Below are 14,755 nucleotides of genomic sequence, written 5' to 3' on the forward strand. Positions count from 1 at the left end.
TAGGCCAAAGGGCTTTGTTTAGTTCACTTACATGCATTTGAAAGAGCGCCTGCATCTGGAAGGCCTATTGGATGGAATCAATTTCCCTAGGGTGGTAGCAACTTAACTAAATATCTTACTATGATCAAAGCACCTGTGGAAGCCATTAGCTCTACACAACGACATGCTGTTGAAATCTGCAGAAGAGTTGGATCAAATCGGTGGAAGATTCTTAATGACTACCTAAGTCCCTATGTCAGATTCCACTTTTATAAAATTCACCTTGGCCATGACCTTTTCATTCTCATGTGTAAAATGAAGCCACAGCTGCCCACCTTCTCAGAATATCATGGTGGTTCTGAGGTTCCCATGAGCAACACAAATATATAGCCCTGGAAATTTAAGAAGAATAATCATGATTGACGTATTCAGTATCTCCAATTTACTTATTGGTAAATAAACTGAGAACAGTTGAGAGAATTCTCCAGGGTTATAATGTGGAATGAGGCAAAAGCTTTAATGTAAACCAGATCTCTTCACCCCTTGCCTTTTAAATTATGCAAAGTTTCTTAAAATGTAAGATAAAAGGGCAAAATTATATACAGTCAACATTTCCACAAGTCTTAAATTTATTGTCTTCCTAGTTCTGTGCATTCACTTTGAGAGACTCCACAGGAATAAATTCCAACAAAGTTAACAACAGATACATCTACTTTGTTTATTCCAGAGACTGATGAAAATTTTTTTTTTATTGTTCCTACCAGGCACTAGAATATTATTCTATCTTAGAGTCAAATGCTTGATGGCTTCAGGACTAATGGTAAGCTCCAAGCTTTAGCCCAAGTAACACCATACCAGGCTAGACTGGAAGATACACGAAGCCCATGTTCCCAGCAGACATTATATGAATCCCTGTCATGTCATTTATATCTAGTCATTGCAGACTTGGCCGGCTACTCCCAACCCAAAAGTCACACTTATGTTTGGTTATTTCTTCAAGGAAAATAAATAAATAAATAAAGGCTAAATTGCCCCTTGCCTTCGCACAGTAAGTCACAATCATTAATTTTGTGTATTATTGAAGTGACTTGTCTATATTTCTCAATATAAGATGTGCTTTAAAAAATATATGTAGAATGAAAGGATGAATCAATGAGTGTTTTAGAGAAGAGACCCTGTATGTGATAACAGCTGATTATAAGTTGAAGGAATCTGCTAAGCATTAAATCATTGGCTGATGCAGGCCTAAGTACATGGCCGTGAGGACAGTTACTTTTGAAAATATTGGAGCAATTCTTTGTTATTTACAAATATTTTATCTCCAAGGTTTGAATCTGATAACTTGCTTCTGCCGGGGAATAAATAGAAGGTATTTACTCAACACATCTTTAAAAAAATTATTTTTATAAATTTATGAAGTTCAGGCGTAATTTTGTTGCATAGTGATGAAGTCAGGGCTTTTAGAGTATTCATCACTGCATTCACATGGATAGTGCCCATTAAATAATTTATCATCTTCCACTCCCTTCCCGCTCACCACCTTTCTAAGTATTCAATGTCTATCATTCCATACTCTACAATCATGTGTACACATTATTTAACTTCCTCTTATAATTTTTCAATGGTATTCATCTTTTGGTGTCTGAATTGTTTCATTTAAAATAATGGCCTCCAGTTCCATCTGTGTTGCTGCAAAATACATTATTTCATTCTTTTTATGGCTGAATAGTGTTCCATTGTGTATATAAACCACATCTTCTTTATCCAGTCATCCACCGATGAACACTTAGGTTGATTCCATATCTGTGCTACTGTGAATAGTGTTGAAATAAACATACAAATGCAAGTATGCTTGATATCACAATTTCTTTTCCTTTGGGTAGACACCCAGTAGTGGGACTGCTGAATCAAACAGTAGTTCTATTTTTAGTCTTTTGAAAAATATTCATTATGATTTCCATAAAGGTTGTATAATTTACTGTTCAACCAATGATATCTAAATATTCCTTTTTCTCTGCAACCTCACCAATATCTCTTGTATTTTTTGTCTTTTTAATTATAGCCATCCTGATTGGTATGATATCTGAATGTGGTTTTAATTTGCATTTCTCTGATAAGTTAGTTATGATGAGCATTTTTTTCATATGTTTGTTGACCATTGGTATGTTTTCTTTCAAAAAGTGTCTATTCACATCACTTTCCCACTCCTTAATGAGATTATTTGTCATTTTGTTATGTTGAATTGTTTTGAGTTCCTTCCAAATTCTGGATATTAATTCCCTGTCAGATATACAGTTTGCAAATATTTTCCTGTATTCTGCAGGTTGTCTGTTTTCTCTGTCAGTTATTTCTTTTGCTGTGTAAAAGCTTTTTGAGTTTAATTAACACCCATTTGTCTCTTTTTGGTTTTGTTGTCTGAGCCATTAAGGTCTTAGTCATAAATTCTTTGCCTAGACCAATGTCTGGAAGAGTTTCCCTAGGTTTTCTTCTAAAAAGTTTATAGATTTGTATCTTACATTTAAGTCTTAAATTCATCTTGAGTTGTTTTGTTACATAGTGAGAAATAAGAGTCCAGTTTCATTCTTCTGCCTATGGCAATCCAATTTTCCCATCACCTTTCTTGAAAAGAGAGTTTTTTCCTAGAGTATGTTCTTGTCAATTTTGTCAAAGATCAGTTGTAATTGTGTGGCTTTATTTCTGGATTATCTATTCTGTTTCAGTTATCTATGTTTCTGTTTTTATACCAGTATCATGCTGTTTTGATTACTAGAGCCTTGTAGTATAATATGAAGTCAGGGAATGTCATGCCTCTAGCTTTGTTCGTTTTACTCAGGATGGCTTTGACTATTCAGGCTCTCTTTTAGTTCCATATGAATTTTAGAATATTTTTTGAAATTTATACAAAAATGACATTGGTATTTTGATAGAAATTGCATTGAATCTGTAAATTGCTTTGGGCACCATCGTTATTTTAATGATATTAATTATTCCAACCTATAAGCATGAGATGTTTTCTCATTTTTTGTGTCATCTATAATTTCTTTCATCAGTGTTTTGTAGGTTTTTGTAATTGTAAATATCTCTCACTCCTGGGTTAAATATATTCCGATTATTTTATTATTACTTGTAGCTATTTTAAATAGAATTACCTTCTTGATTTGGTTATCAGCTACATGATTATTGGTGTACAGAAAGGCTATTGAGTTTTGTACATTGATTTTGTATCCTGAAACTTTACTGAATTCATTTAGCAAATCTAAGAGGTGTTTTTGGTGGAATCTTTAGGGTTTTCTACATATAAGATCACATCATCGGTGAGTAGAAGTATTTTTTTTTTTTTTTTTTTTGAGACGGAGTCTCACTCTGTCGCCCAGGCTGGAGTGCAGTGGCGCCATTTCGGCTCACTGCAAGCTCCGCCTCCCGGGTTCACGCCATTCTCCTGCCTCAGCCTCCAGAGTAACTGGGACTACAGGCGCCCGCCACCAAGTCCGGCCAATTTTTTGTATTTTTGGTAGAGACGGGGTTTCACCGTGTTTAGCCAGGATGGTCTCGATCTCCTAACCTCATGATCCGTCCGCCTCAGCCTCCCAAAGTGCTGGGATTACAGGCGTGAGCCACCGTGTCCAGCGGAGTAGAAGTAATTTGACTTCTTATTTTCCAATTGGGATGCCTTTTATTTACTTCCTCTTGCCTGATTGCTCTGACTAGGACTTCCAGTACTACGTGGAATAGGAGAGGTGAAAGTGGGCATTCTTGTATTGTTTCAGTTTTTAGAGGGAACACAATTAACTTTTCCCCATTCAACATGTTAGTTATGAGTTTGTCATACAGGGCCATTAATATTTTGAGATATGTTTCTTCTGTGCCTAGTTTGTTGTGGATTTTTACCATAAAGTGATGCTGAATTTTATCAGATGCTTTTTCTGCATTTGTTGAGATAATCATATGGTTTTTGTCTTTAATTCTGTTTATCTAATATATCACATTTATTGATTTGTGTATGCCGAACCATTCTTGCATCTCTGGTATAAAAACCATTTCATTGTGGCATATTATCATTTTGATGTACTGTTGGATTCAATTTGCTAGTATTTTGTTGAGGATTGTTGCATCTATGTTCATCAGAAATATTGGTCTGTAACTTTCTTTTTTTTGTGGCGTTTTTGTCTGACTGTGGTGTCAGAGTGATACTGATCTCATAGAATGAGTTAGGGAAAATTTCTTCTCCTCAATTTTTTAGAACAGTTTTAGCAAACTTGGTATTAGTTTTTCATTCTATGTTTGGTAGAACTTGGCTGTGAATTCAACTGGTCCTGGGCTTTTGTTTGAGGTATAGGACTTTTGTATTACCGATTCAATCTTGCTACTTGTTATTAGTCTCCAGCATTTCTATTTCTTTCTGGTTCAATTTTGGGAGGTTTTTTTGCTTTCAGCAATTTGTCCATTTCCTCTAGATTTTTTAGTGTGAGCGTATATCGTTGTTCATAATAGTCTCTGATAATCTTTTGTATTTTTTGTGGTATCAACTGTAATGTCTCCTTTATTATTTCTGCTTTTATTAATTTGGATCTTCTCTCTTCTTGGTTAGTCTAGCTAGCAGTTTATCAATTTAATTTGTTGTTTTCGAATCATCAACATTTGCTTCATTGAGCCTTTGTGGGTTTTTGTTTTGTTTTGTTTCTTGTGTCTAGTTAGCTCCGCTCTGATCTTTGTTATGTCTTCTGCTCCCTTTGGGTTTGGTTTGTGCTTTGTCTTCTAGTTCTTTGAGGTGTGATGTTAGGCTGTTTAATTTGTGAGCTTTCTACTTTTTTATTGTAGGCATTTAATGCTATAAACTTCCTGTTAGCACTGCTTTTACTATACTGTTTTGCTATGTTGTTTCCATTTTCATTCATTTCAGAATTGTTTTTAGTTTCCATCTTAATTTTTTCTTCAGTAAGATCATTTCGAAGCATGTTAATTCCTATTTGTATAGTTTTGGAAGTTCCTCTTGGTATTGATTTCTAGTTTTATTCTGCTGTGACCTGAGAAGATTCTTGATATGATTTCAATTTTTGAAAATTTGTTGGGGCTTATTTAGTGGCCTCACATATGGTCTGTCTCAAAGAATGTGTTATATGCTGAGAATAATGTATATTCTGCAGTTCTTGTGATGAATGTTCTGTAAATGTCTGATAAGTCCGTTGGGTCAAGAGTACAAATTAAGTCCAGTATTTTTGTTGTTGTTGTTGATTTTCTGTCTCAATGATCTGTCTACTGCTGTGAGTGGGGTGTTGAAGTTCCACTATTATTGTATTGTACTCTCTGTCTTTCTTTATGTCTAATATTTGTTTTGTTAATCTGGGTGCTTTGGTGTTGGGTGCTTATATATTTAGAATTGTTATATCCTCTTGCTCACATTATCCCTTTATCATTACATAATGACCTTCATTTTTGTAACTACTTTTAATTGAAAGTTTACTTTATCTAATATAAGTATAGCTACTCTTGCTCACTTTTGGGTTTCCATTTGTAAGAAATACCTTTTTCTATCCCTTTACTTTTAGTCTATATGTCTTTACAGGTAAGGTAAGTTTCTTGTAAGTAGTATATAATTGAATCATTTTTTTTATCCATTCCTCCAATCCATATCTTTTAGGTGAAGCATTTAATCTATTTATAGTCAAGGTTAATATTGATATATGAGGTTTTGTTCCTGTCATGTTGTTAATTGTTATCTAGTGGTTTTAGACATTCTTTGTTTATTTTCTGTTTGTCTTTGTGGTTTGGTGGAATTCTGCCATGTTGTCATTTGATTCCTTTCTCTTCCTTCTTTATGTGATTGTTTTATAGGACCTCTGAGTTTTATACTTTTGTGTGTTTCTATTATGGTAAATATCATGCTTTCATTTCCATGTTTAGGACTCCTTTGAGCATTTCTTGTAGGGCCAGTCTAGTGGTGAAAAGTTTCCTCAAAATTCTCCTGCCTGGGAAATACTTTATTTATTTTTCATGTATCTTAATATAGCTGGACAGAAAAATTTTCGCTGGCTATTTTTTGTTTTGTTTTGTTTTAATTTTAGTACTTTGCAAATACTATCCCATTCTCTTCTGGCTGGTAAGGTTCCTGCTGAGAAGTCCACTGTTAGTCTGATGGTGTTTCCTTTCCAGTGACTAGATGCTTTTCTCTTGCTGATTTTAAAATTCTCTTTCAAATTGACTTTACACAATATGATGACAATATTTCAGGCTGAGTTTCTTGTTGCAATGTATTTGCTGGGAGATCATTGGGCTTTCTGTCTTTGGATGTCTAAATGTCTTGCTAGAGTTAGGAAGCTTTTGTCAATTACTCTCTTAGATAGGTTTTCTAAACTTTTTGGTTTTCCTTCCCCATCAGGAATACCAGTAATTCATTAGTTTGGTTGCTTTATGTAGTTCCGTATGTCTCATAGGCTCTAGGCCTTGTTCATTCCTTTTTGCCTTTTTTTAATTTTTAATTTTTTTGTTCTGACTGGATTATTTCAAAAGACTTGTTTTCAAGTTCTGAGATTCTGTCTTCTGCTTGATCTAGTCTATTGTTGGGGCTTTTGACTTTATTCTGTAATTCCTTTAATGAACTTTCAGTTCCAGAATTTTTTTTTTTTTGATATCTATCTACTTGGTAAATTTCTTATGCTTATCCTGAATTAATTTTCTGATTTACTTGAATTGGTTTGAGATTTCTCTTGCATCTCCTTGAGGTTCCTTAAAATCAATATTTTTAATTATGTATCTGGCATTTTAAAGATTTCTTTTTGGTTAGGGCTGATTGGTAGAGAATTATTGTGATCATTTAAAGATGATGTTACCTTTTTTTCAACTTTTCTGTGCCTTTGCACTGATTTCTTCATATCTTGAGTAATAGTCACTTCCTCTTATTTTTAAATTTACTTTTATAAATGTGAAGGGGGATCTTTTTTCACTTGTAGATGTAACTATGATGTATGCTAGGTAAGCCATTTGGCTTTGTTTCTGGGTATATTCAGTGGCAAAGACTCTATATGGTTTCCTTGGCTACAAATAACCTAGTATGGTGGCTTTATCAAATGGCAAGTGTAGTAGCAGTGTGCCAAGTGTGTGGGCAGGCTCACAACCTCCTCAGCAGCCACGATGGCAATGGTGATAGGGATAGCAGTGGTCACTAGAAGCTATTCTCATTCCAGAGTGCTGTGCTATTGTGTTAGCAGTTATAACGGGCTGTGTGGACTGATATCCAGGACAGGACAGTAGGTGGCACTTTCAGGTAAGAGCCAGTTGTGGTGGTGGCAGCAGGTTTTATGCCTACTCTCTGTTAGCCAGGAAAGATACCCAGGTGTCCCAGGTGGTGGGTTGGGTTGTGGAATGCCCAAGGGCCTGGGTCCCACACTCCATTTTGGAGTGCTTGTGTGTGGAGTGGTGGGCATGAAGCTGGCAGAAATGGACTAGGGAAGACTACATTCAGGCCTCCCAGTGATAGGTGCAAGCACCATCTATGACACCGGTGGCAGGGCAGTCCTCAGGCTCTTAGCAAAATGCTTGGGTGAGGGGTAACTGCAGCTGCACCAAGGTCTCAGCATGGGAGAGAGGTGCAGTCCCAGTGACAGAGTGTTGGCCAGTGGGAATGAATTCTATTCTCTCTCACACTCCAGACCTGGTTGAGCTTTCTCACGCATACCAACTGTGGCAGGCACTTGGGATAGTCAGGTAGTCACTGCAATTTGCTTCTAGTCTGCCACAAGCCCTGGTCTTAGGAGTCACTGCCCAGATCAATATTATACCTCCCCAACAACTCTCCTCCTGATCTAGTCCCAGGGGTTGGGGGAGCCCGATTCTGGTGCCAGTGGCAGGTGCCCACGCTGTACTCTTATTTCACTTCTGGCTATGGGATCTCCTCCCCTGCTTGAGCTCCAGTTCTTCATGCCCCAGACTAAGTCTCTCTAATGCCAAAGACTTATGCTGCTGCAAGCTCCAAGAACCCTACACAGTTTACTAAGGGCTAGGATCAAGAATGAAGTTCTACTCTTGGTGCCCAGGTATGATGGCATTCATGGACTACTTCCCAGAACAGTTCCTTCTTACAGTCTCCCAGACACTCCCCAAGTTAGTTTCAATGCTTAAGAGAGTCAAGCTGCTCTCTTATGGCCTGGATTGCACAATTCTCCAGTGGGAAAGTGAACCACAAAGAGACACTCACTCACCATCTCCCATATTGAGGATTCACATCCAGTCTTCAGTCAATCCCAACCATGTGGGTTGCATGCTCTTCTCTTTCACAGACTCCGTATTTTCATGTTACTTTTCTGTTTAACTCTCATGTTCTTTCTTGGATTAATGTTCAAAGTGTGATTGTTTACACATTATTTTGACTCTTCTAAGTGGATGAGGCACACTGGAAAAGTCTCTAGTCATGCATCTTGGAAAAAAACAATATATCTTAAAAGAAGCCAACATTATTCTATTTCCTTAGCCAAACTCTGATTCAATGCAACGTGCTTAAGTCAAGTGTGAATTTGAAATAGATATTAGATCTTTCTGTTTTCTACTTTCTTCTTAGTGTTGAAAAGGAGGATGTAATTGTTTGCCAAATCTACTTGATTTACCCCTGATTCTGATTAAGATCTTGAGATTAGATGCAAACAGAATGTGATTCAATGAAATCAGACTCTTTAGAGTTTGTTGGTTTTTTAGTCTGTGCTACATTGACTCTAAAACTGGCCCCAATTCTCCACCCCACCCTGAATCCATGCTCTTGTCAATGTGACTTTGCAGCACTCCCAATGTCAACTCCTATAAACAGGCAAACTCTAATTCTCCTATCCTGGAATCTTGGCTGGCCTCATGACTTGCTCTAGCCAATAGAAAGTGGCAGAAGTAATAGTGTGACACCTTTGAGCTAGACCTACTGAGATCATGCATGTTTTGATTTTTCAAAGAACTCTCTCCACCTCATGAACAAGCCTAAGCTAACCTGCTGGAGGGTGAAAGACCACGTAGAGGGGAGCCTAGTTGCCTCAGTCTAAGACCATCCTTGACCAGTCTACAGACAGTTGTATCCCAAATGTATCGGACAGCTCATTCAAGCTCAGCTGAGCTGCCTGCTTCATCTTCAACTGATCACAAATATATCAATTAGCTCAGTAAAGACCAGAAGAGCCTCCCAGCCAACTTGGTAAGCCATAATATGTGCTTACTGATTTTAAAGACATTAGGTTTTGCTTTTTTAAAAAAATCATGGATCAATAGTTACTGATATTGTTTTTATATAGATAGTATACATGAGGCAGGGAATGCAAAACTGGCTCATTATGTGAGGGAAGTTCTTGATGGCATTTGCTTTGGATACTGGAGATCTAACCTAAGAATGAGGCAAGTATTTTGCTGTGGAAAAGACTCACAGGATACCTGATAGCTGAAAGAAGCATAAATGTTCTATGCAGCCATAAAGTATAAAACTGATACCAACACCAGAAAGCTCAAGGAAGACAGACATATAAAACTTCCTAAGAGCCCAAGCTATACAGAGATGGGCTAGGCTGCCTAGGGATATGTGGAGCTCTTGTCTTTAGGGGAGACACCTGAAGGGTAAGCACTTCAAGGGGGACGTAATTACTCTGGAATGTGTTAATCACTATTTCTAACTGGTGAAGACATCAAACTAAGTGATTAAAAACATTTCTTGCTTAAGCAAAGAAGATCTAAGATAGAGCTCACTCTCTTCCTCACCCTCACCCTCTCTACCCACACCCTCTCCCTCCTTTATCTTGCAAACCTTATCTTTTTTCAGTATTGGCTAATGCTCAGGCAAGGTTTCTTCATGCATGACAGTCCTAGATTCCCAAATGTATATTTTACTTTATAAATTCTCATAGAAGTATAATTTTTATCAAATATTTTCCTAGAATTGAGTTCACATCTTCCCAAACTACATCACATAACCACCCCTGAACCCCAAATGCCCCACTTCCATGTTGGAGCCAAGGTTATGTTCCTGCCTCCAGAGATAATTGAGTTGCAGAAATCACCCTCATCTGAACTACATGGAATAAGAACGGAGTGAGGTGCTTCTCCAAACTAAATGTGAGAGCAATTATCAGAAAAAAAAAAAAAAAGAAAAAAAAGGAGGAGGAATTCTTGCCAAACAAAAAAAGAATGTAGTCTCTACTAAGTGCAATTTGACTTTCTAATATGTTATCTTCACAGAAAGAACAAGGTCAGCCTAAAAGAAGTAAATTCAAGAATGCAGGAAAATAAATTCATCTTCTTGAGGCAATTCAATTCAATGCAGTTTAATTCAACAAATATTCATTGAGTGCTTAGTATGTGGTAGGCACTCTTGTAGGTGATGTGGCTCCATCAGTCAGCCAGCCCCTATGTAGCTCTTTACATCCAGCCAGGGCACTACCCAAAAACGTTGTAATAGGTATCCAGAATTTCCTTTTTTACTTTCCTACTTGTTGTCTTCTCTCCCTCATGCCTTCTTTTCTTTTTTTATTTTGATCTCAGGGATAGATGGTTGAGTTGATCATATTCTTAATTTCCTGGCATATTAACATCACCACCCCATATCTCTTATTATTTAATTATTTGTTATATTGATATAACATCCTCATCCTTTTCACTCCCATAGGCAACACAAGTGTCGTAAATAAATAACTTTTTGTTTGCATATGTTTCTATAATACCTATTACAGTAAGTGTATTTTTACATGTTGCATCTTAATTTTTATAAATTATATAACATATTTTCATGTAATATGCTTATATATTTGCTAATTATATTTTCTGTTACATATATAACCGTGTATGTATTTATTTCAATATCTTAACATACAAATAGCTTAGTTTTCTACTGCCCCTTCCTGTTCTAGAGTTTAAATCCACCCATGTCTCTTTGTTGTCATCTACAACAGTTTCTTCTAAATGTTGCAGGTGAAATATTTTACAGAAGGGACTCACAATTGTATGTAAATGACAGGCACTGGCCCTGAAAGAAGTCTTCCTAGGAGATTACACATTATGCAATGAGATGTGAAATGGGGGAAAATATAGAGTCTCTTAAGTTCCTGTAGTCCATTGGATAATTTCTCTGAGATTCTAGGAAGAGTTGGATCATCTAGAGACCCTGAATGTGAGCAGCAATAACAGCCTGATTTTTCAGAGGGGGGAAAACAAACTATAATCTGCCTAGAATGAGACGCAGAGCTCCAGATCCCAACCTGCCAAAACACACCAGGGAGAGCCCACTTCAATGAAACTGAAGCAGCCCAACCAAATGCTTTCAAAAACCTTTCTTTGCCACCTCATCTTGAGCCTCATCAATATTTTTGGGGCTTTCCTATGAATGGCAAAATGAAGAAAAGGAAATACATTTTGAAAAAGAATAGTGTTTCAAAAATCGGTTTCTCAAGCCAAATACAAAATTTTTAATATCTCCGTAAGTGTGAGTTATTGAAATACTCACACAGGAGAACCAGCAGTGTGCCAAATCTTCAGAAAGAAGTCTCACCCCTGGCACCCCTAGTTAGAAACAATTACGTGAAATCCATTATAATTTAGTTTTACAAAGTCATTCACCATTGAAATCCAATTTTGAAAAAGATTAGATTACCTTGTTAGGATGGTCTTAAATGTTGATATATATTTTACGGAAAGTATGCACTTACATACGTGTGTGACTATACTCCCCTGCTAGGTAGGACTTTTTGTGGGCTTACTTAGGTTATATGCTGTATTCAGTTGCATTTTTGGCCTCAATTCTGTATCCCTCCCTGTACCCACACCCATTCTGTGACCTCATTATGAGTGGAATGTTCCCCACTCCTGCTTTGGAACTTGGCCATATGACTTTTATTGACCAATGGAATGCAGGTAGAAGTAACAGTGAGACAATTCTCAGACTAGGTCTTATGAGGTACCGCTTGATTTTTAGCATCCCTGTACCATAAAGAGCTTCTCCCAGGCAGCCATTATCTCTCAATTCTGGACTCCAGAAGAAATACACATACAACAGAGTGGAGCACAGCCCTGAGAGGAACTCAGTTAAGCCAGACCTGTAGCTTAAAGCAGAGTTACTAACTAAGGCCACTGTAGCCCCACTGACCCCAGCTAACCTACAGATGCTGGTGAGAATAAATGATTGTAGCTTGAAATATGATGGTCTGTTTTCTGACATGTTAAAAATATCTCATCTGACTATAAGTTATAATCATTATCTACCAAAACATTTATGTTGGAGCCAGGGATGTATCTTCCATTATGTTTATTTTCAAATATGCATTGTTGCCCCCAAAGAATGGCAGAACTGCTATCAAGAAATTTTATAAGACAGAACGCTTTCCAAACCATCTCTTCTTTAGGTCCTGTAACTACAAGAATGTAAAACACCAGTATGTCTAGAGTAACTCTGTCTGAAAAGTAGAGAACATAAACTATTTTTCATCCTTTCCCTTAGATGCAATTTACTGTGGCATGGAAAGAAATAAAGTAGAATACATGGATCTTGTGAATCCCAGCTTGTTTGGGGATGTTTTTACTTCCTTATGGAAAAGAGTAAGAACAGGCTGAAAAGACACCTGGTTTCAGGCCTTAGAGGTAATGTAAGATCTCGTAAACCTGCATAAAAGTCATTTCTGATGGAACTATGCCTTTCTTCTGATGATGCACATCTGATGTTTTCTCCCTGAACTTCTCTCAATTGCTTGGGACTCCTCTGCATCTTTTAGGGAATTTCTTTTTCTTTTTTTTTTTCTTTCTTTTCTTTCTTTTTTTATTTTTTTGAGACGGAGTCTTGCTCTGTCACCAGACTGGAGTGCAGTGGCATGATCTCAGCTCACTGCAGTCTCTACCTCCCAGGTTCAAGCAATTCTTCTGCCTCAGCCTCCTGAGTAGATGGGATTTCAGGCGCATGCTACCACACCCAGCTAATTTTTGTATTTTTAGTAAAGACGGGGTTTCACCATGTTGGCTGGGAAGGTCTTGATATCCTGACCTCGTGATCCACCTCCCTAAACCTCCCAAAGTTCTGGGATTACAGGCATCAGGCACCACACCCAGCCCCCTTAGGGAATTTCTAGACTGTAAACTGAGCTTTGCATCACAGGAAAGCAGTTTTTCAAAGTAAGTACCTGCTGGTGACAGCACTCTTGTAGATGCTGTGGACACACTGTATATCTGAGATTAACACAGATAAGTGTCTTTGTTTTTATGAAGCTTTGATACAGGAGTTAAGAAGAAATTACTTAGGCAGAGAGTGAGGATACTGGAGTCCTCAGTAGCGTTTTCTTCTTTAATGAAAAGCAGCCCCAAATCACTTTCCTTTCTAACAAAGAGCAGCCTGTAAAATCAAATGGCAGACATAGATGCCAGCAGTTGTGCCAATCGTGTTCAAAATGGCGACTCTATCTTCCCTTTTCTTTGCCAGTCACATGTCCTGTAAGGAGCAGACAAGATGGCACCAGCCAAGGTGAAAGCCCATCTGCATAATAAGATTAGTGTGGGTGGCCAGCCTTCCCCATGTGCTATGTAAACGTCACACCTATTCCAACCAATCTGTGGACCCTATGCAAATCCCACAATGCCTCTTCAAGCCTGCCTATAAAATTTGGTGGACTCTGGCCAGGTGCAGTGGCTCACACCTGTAATCCCAGCACTTTAGGAGGCCAAGGTGGGTGGATTGTCAGAGGTTAGGAGTTCAAGACCAGCCTAGCCAACATAGTGAAACCCTGTCTCTACTAGAAATATAAAAATTAGCCAGGCGTGATGGCAGGCACCTGTAATCCCAGCTACTTGGGAGGCTAAGGCAGGAGAATTGCCTAAACCTGTTAGGGTTCACTAGAGAGAGGGGCTTTCTTCTGTTAAACCTCCACTCCTAAACTACTCGTGTGTTTCTGTGTCCTAAATTTTCTTGATATGAGATGATGAACCCCGGGGTAATTACCCCAGACAATGCAGTCACTTCAGCTTCATTCTAATTGAAGAAGAGGAACTATAAATAAGTGGAATTTTGTGCAATAGCTTCAAAAAGTACTAAGTGTAATAAAGTAAATAGAAGAGGGCAATGAAATAAAGAGTTATGTGGTAGGGGAAGCAAAGCAAAATGGCCAAATAGAACCCTCTAGCAATCATCCCCACTTCCCACAAGAACACCAAATTGAACAAGTACCCACACAAGAAAGCACATTCATAAGAAACAAAATCAAGTGAGTAATCACAGTTTGTGGTTTAACATTATATCCAGGAAAGGGGCACTGAAGACAGTCTTGAAATGCCAACACCACCCCTCCCCAGTCTCCTGGCAGCAGTCACATGGTGCTGAGGAGAGAGATCTGTGTGACTGGGGGAGGGAGAGCACAGTGATGTGGGACTCAGTACTGCCTTGTCATAGTAGAAAGCAACTCAGACCAGAAACGGGCCAGTACCCACAGAGGGAGCATTTAGACCAGCCGTAGCCAGAGGCAAATTTCCCACCCCTGTGGTCAGAACCTAGCTCCCAGACCACATTTCTAGACATGCCCTGTGCCAGAAGGGAACCCCCTGCCTTGAAAGGAAAGACCCTGGAAGGATTAATTGCCTACTGATTAAAGAGCCTGTGGCCCCTAAATAAGCATCGGCAGCACCCAGGCAGTACTCACCATGGACCTTAGGTGAGCCCCAGGGCCATGCTGACTTCTAATATAACTCAGCGCATTCCCAGCTGTGGCGGCCACAGGAAAAGACCTCTTCTCCTTGAGGAAAAGAGAGGGAAGAGTAGAGGGGACTTTGTCTTGTAGCTTGGGTACCA

General features: G+C 38.3%; 1 long non-coding RNA gene across 4 annotated transcripts in view; it reads right to left on the reverse strand.

Annotated features, from left to right (window-relative positions):
* LOC105481514 (uncharacterized) overlaps positions 1-11,718 on the reverse strand; it is a 168,912-nt gene extending 157,194 nt beyond the window's left edge. For all 4 annotated transcript variants that reach the window (XR_011613506.1, XR_986999.2, XR_011613504.1 and 1 more), the window contains exons 1-2: positions 11,585-11,718; positions 8,175-8,389 (exon numbers count right to left, since the gene is read on the reverse strand). This is a non-coding gene — a long non-coding RNA (uncharacterized lncRNA). The remainder of the gene's footprint in view (positions 1-8,174; positions 8,390-11,584) is intronic.
* Positions 11,719-14,755: the final 3,037 nt, after the last annotated feature.

Source organism: Macaca nemestrina, chromosome 15 (assembly GCF_043159975.1).
Source record: "Macaca nemestrina isolate mMacNem1 chromosome 15, mMacNem.hap1, whole genome shotgun sequence".
Taxonomy (NCBI): Eukaryota; Metazoa; Chordata; class Mammalia; order Primates; family Cercopithecidae; genus Macaca; species Macaca nemestrina.